The sequence below is a fragment of the Dermacentor variabilis genome, unplaced genomic scaffold, assembly GCF_050947875.1.
Source record: "Dermacentor variabilis isolate Ectoservices unplaced genomic scaffold, ASM5094787v1 scaffold_18, whole genome shotgun sequence".
NCBI classification, from domain to species: Eukaryota; Metazoa; Arthropoda; class Arachnida; order Ixodida; family Ixodidae; genus Dermacentor; species Dermacentor variabilis.
This window is the reverse complement of record NW_027460346.1, coordinates 1,989,403-1,994,712: the sequence shown is the minus strand read 5'-3', so window position 1 is coordinate 1,994,712 and position 5,310 is coordinate 1,989,403. Positions and strand designations below refer to the sequence as shown.

The 5,310-nt window shown below is 47.5% G+C and overlaps 1 pseudogene; it reads left to right on the top strand.

Moving 5' to 3' along the window:
- Window positions 1-496: 496 nt before the first annotated feature.
- On the top strand, window positions 497-1,807 carry LOC142568344 (zinc finger BED domain-containing protein 4-like; annotated as a pseudogene).
- The last annotated feature ends 3,503 nt before the right edge of the window (window positions 1,808-5,310 follow it).

Genomic DNA, 5,310 nt, shown 5'->3' with positions numbered 1-5,310 from the left:
ATAAATTTTTGCACATGTTGCACATTGTGCAACATGTGCAACAAGTAATATAAAACCAGTGGGAATAACTCTAATTTAAGGGACCACATGAAGCGGTGCCACGCTAACGCACCATTTCACGAGGGTCGAGGAGAGTGCGAAGAAGTAGCAGATACATGCACGGATGCGGTTGGCTCCTCAAAACCGAAGCAAAGCAGGTTGTATTTCTTTACTTCTGATAAAGGAGCCAAGTATGGGGACCAGACCGAAAGGAAAACGAAGCTTGACAAGGAATTAGCCCCAATGAAAGCAAGAGACATGCAGCCATTTACTATCGTCACTGGCAAAGGATTTCAAGATTTCTGCTACGCGCTAGATCCAAGACATGAACTGCCGAGCTGAATGCAGCTTTCTGATGTTATGTTGCCAAACTAATACGAGAACGCCGCCAAGGCGAGATTGCGCGTCACGCTGACGTCGACAAGCCACTGTGCCACGACAGAAGACATTTATTTGAAAATCTTGCACGACCGACAGCTACACAATAGTCACGTGCCCTTTTGTGCAAGACTGTGCGTTCTGCGGTGTTCTCCACGGCAGTTTTTCAGGGAGCACACATGGCGCAAAACGTCACCGATGTCATCGGAGGTGTGGCTGAAGACGGGCATATTCGCAAGGCAGTCGTGGCTTTTGTCACAGACAATGGTAAGAGGATGGTTCTTGCAGTCCGACTGCTGGTTGTCGCGATGCATACGCTGAACCTCACTGTTCATGATGGGCTAAAAAGCAGTGAAGAACTAGCAGCCGTGCTGCTAAAGGGCAAGAACATTGTGCGCTACGTAAGGTCCAGCTGCATCGTCACCGCCAAGCTACGAGAAGAGCAAGAACGTGTCGGTAAGGTTCCGCCGCTAAAACTCAAACAGGAGATACCGACACGGCGGAACAGCATCTTTTACATACTAAAAAGGATCTTGGAGGTTGGACAAGCGCCAACCTTAACACTATCAAAGTTACACCGGGCACCAAGCCCGCTAGCAGCGGAGGTTATAACGCTCACTGAGGATGTTGTGGAAGTACTGGAACCATTCGAGGAGGCCACGAAATTAGTGTCTGAAGATGAGTACACTACCATTTCCTTGGTAGTTCCTGTGGTCTGCGGCATCGCACGAGAGCTGGAAGAGCGCATCGAGCCTGCGTTCAAAACCGAAGTTGGTAAAGAAGTTCCTCGAGAGTGCATCTCCTCCTTGCGTAAACGAATGGACACTCATGAAGAAAGACAGTTAACATTTCTTGTATCACTGCTGGACCCACGGTTAAAGGAGCGAGCGTTTTCGATCAGAACGAACGCAGACCGCGCCAGTGCTTGTTTGATTGGTGAACTACGCCGGCGATTGTAGGAAAGCCCATGATGGTCCTGCAGTTGAACCGTCTAGACAGCGGGCGGTGCCAAACGAAGCTGCGGGAAGCCCAATTCTGCGGTTCCTTGAGAGGCAGCAATAGGAGCCCTCAACCGCAACCTCGAACGCAGGCAGAGCTAATGGTTCGCCAGTATACCTGGAGTTACATCCACGGGAAAGAAAGAGCAACCCTTTAGAATTCTGGAAGTATTCGCAATGCTCCACAACGCCGCTCTCTTAAGTGGCTAGGAAGTACTTGTGCATTCCAGCAACGTCGGTACCCGCAGAACGCGTATTCTCAGCGACTGGACATATACTCGTATTTCAATTTTCAATTTTCAATTTTTTTTCAATTTCAGATAGGAGGAGCATGGCTGAAGCGCAAGAAAGTTGACATGCTTGTGTTCGACTTCATCAGAATGCTTGGTTGACAATTACGTTGAATTGTTAAGTTCTACCGGAAAGGAAGCCGTCACATGAGGCGGAATAGTGCGGCTTCAAATTTATATTGCATTTTGTGATTTAAAAAAATGCCAAAAACTAAGTTTGTTGGTAAGGTGCAACTGGTTGCTTTTGAGTTTGAATTTATTGATGCACATATTCCTGCATTTTCACTGCGGAAATAATTTATTTCTTTCGCCAAAAAATTCGTCATAAATTAACCGAACTGAGTATGCTGATAGTAGGCTATCACAAATGTTTGGCAGTATCGCCGGCCAGCAACAGCATAATTATTCACAGCACTATCGATAGTATTATTGGTATTATTACTACCGATGGTACAATCGATAGTAACACCGATTGCACTATCGACGGCAATAATATCGATTGCACTGTCGATAGTACTATCGATACTTTATACATAGTATTACTATCGATAGTATTTTTACAGTATCGATAGTTAAAAAAAAAGAAACTATCGATAGTCAATTAAGCGATAGATTTGCATCGCTAATACCCACCCCTGTGATCCATTCAAGCTGAACGCATTAGTCTTACGTATTTGTAAGCTCATTGTTTTGGTTAAGTGTAGTACAACTATGCACAACCACGCGGGACGGCCTCGTAGCAACAGGCCGCCTTTCCACGCGCCCGTTGCGCGCGCAGCAACGAGTACGTAGCGTCTCTTTGTTTCGCGGCACGTGTAAGCGATGACACGGCGAGGACGTCGTCCGTCACTGTTTCGAAAGCCTCGGCGGCAAGGAATCGGGTTACAATTAGCAAACGAGGCAGTAACGGCGCTCGGAAAGGACGCCCGTTTGGCAGCATTGCCAACAGCGTGCTCCCCAACAGCATTGCAGTGCAATTTGAAGAGCGGCTGCTCAAGAGTGCTAACGTCGATAGCGTTGTCATAAAGAATTAATTCGTTTTGTTGTTGCAGTGGGAACAGATTCTCCTGTATGATTCTGTGCTAACACAGTACTCCTCTTGCGGCAAGGCTCTGACACTCGTAAAATGCCAACAATTATGTACTGGTAATTAAGATTCATGAACCAAGTTGCTAATGAATCTGTTAGGATATCAGTGTTGAGTAAGGTGCTAGAATTTTTTATTGAAGGGTGACCACATGATCCCAGGTTGACGATGGCCGCGAAGCCTATTTCTCAAGCTCCATGCCATACCATGTTGCAAAAGCTAAACAAAAATGTGCGTATCCCACGCTCTTTGGGCATCGGTTAAAGCGAAGTTATTTCTTCTTCTTTTTTTCTTTTTTGCTTTCAGCAAAAAAAACGCTGTTTCGAGACCATTTGCAAGTATAGAGCACACGACCACGTAGGACGCATTTTCATCCTGAAACGCATCGTTTACCATAATATAATGGCGCTCAAACAAGCAGAGTCCACGCATGACGACGAATGAATGACGATGACTGCATAAAGACGACGCAATGACTATGTTGGCATGACGACGACGGAATGATTTCGACGGCGTGACGACTGTATGACTACGACGAGATGAAGAAGAAGGAATGACAATGATGGAAGGACGACGGCACTATGACGATGACAGCGCGGCGCCATTTGAATAACGATGGTACGACGACGATAGCATGACGACAGTGGTATTACTACGACGGCATCACGACGACGGTATGACCACGGATGGATGACGACGACGCAATAACGACAGTGGCATGATGACGATGGAACGATGACCACCGATCGAATAATGATGACAGAATGATGATACGGCGGGATGACGAAGTGACAACGCACTGACAACAAAGTGAAGACAGCGGATTGATGACTACGGCAGGATAATGCAGGAATGATCACGATGGACTGAAAGCGATGAAATGAGTATACGACGGGAATGGCGACGGCAGCATGACGACGACGGTTTGTTTGCGTTGGAGCTCACGCCCGCGCTTACATGAATCACCTGCCGCTCTGGGTCGCTTCGGCTTGCACTACATTCAGTGTTTGTTTGTACTGTGTCCCGTACCGACCATTCATGCAGTACAGCAGCCAGCACCCGAAAAGTGAGGAGAAGAGGCAAAGGAAGCTTCGCTTTCATATCGCCTCATCTACCGAGCTCGGTTTTCTAAAGTCTAGTCACTAGACGGGACCGGATTATAGCAGCGTTCAGCTCCTCAAAGATGTTTGTTTCGCAGACGGGTCCTTTTCTGATCTCCTGGGAATATTAAAATTACTGGACCAGGCACAATTCAAAACCGTGCGCAGCAGAAGGAAGCACGTCCAGCGTGGTCCATTACTGTAAGGATAATAGTCCGTGAAAACGCGCAGCCCAAAAGTAACGCTGGAATCGAAATGACGGGAAGCTTGTTTGAATTAGCGAGGAAGCAGTAGTAGCGGTTGACACGAGCACAGACCCGTCGCTTGTATAGCTGTTAGCTCTGTGCGTCACGAGGACCAAGACGATGTGGGTGCTTGTCGAGGGAAAAATTTTGACGAGAGGTGCATGAAGGCACAGAGATGCATACGCGACACATATCTAAATACATTTAAGGCCCCTTGTGCCACAGTGACACATACATGCTGGCGGATTGATTAAGAACGAGCACATACCCACTTGCACATAGCCATTACTGAAGTTATATGTTCGGGTACCCACCCAGTGGCGCATGCCTGTACGCGTAGTGCGCGCCGATGGACGCGCCACTGCTGGCGGTCTTGCGCATAACACACGGGAGAGGAGCCAGCCGCGCGCCGTAGTTTGCTGTGTCGTTGATAGTGCTTCTCTGTCTTATTCACGTTTTCAGAGCAAAATAGGCAACACCCTTCGCATGTGCGGGGTGGCCAAAGCTTCAAGGAACGTCGAAGAAGAATTGTTGCGCGGTGGGGGGCTCAAATACCGGCGAAAACGTGCCGGCGATACGGTTCTAATCATTCCCTGAAAGCCTCATCAGTGGGAGCAACGGTAGCAATGGATCGTCGCTTCGGCGGGAAATTGCTTGTTCTCATCCTTTCCTTTGTCGCTTCGGTGTTTCTTTCCACTCGATCGTAGTTAGACGCGTAAGCGACGAAGCGACTGCATGCTGCAGTGCAGCATGCGGTTTAAAGGCATTTCGCTAATGTTCGGAGTGCCGCTAGCCGCTTATATTGTTTTCTGCTTCTTTACTGCGTTGCGCTAGCTAAGCAGCACGACTGCACGAGCGCATTGTGTTGTATGTTAAAGCTACTGAAGTTTGCAAGAACTGAAATTGCTGGTTTTATGTGGCCGCGTAAATCTTCGCACCAGCTGTCGTGCACTTCATGTTTTTACATCTATTTTATGCGTGGCTTCGGACATGTTTAACTGTTGCTAGTTGCTCAATACATAACTCTTGTTGATTCTTTTGAGCTGCGAGGTTTTCACCCTGCCTTGTTTGTAAAGGGTATGAATCACGCTGTGTATTATCGGAATGATACCAAGGAAGTGCTTCTTTAACAGCTTTGTTTTTTTCGCCCGAGGGCATCTTAGATATTGTTTG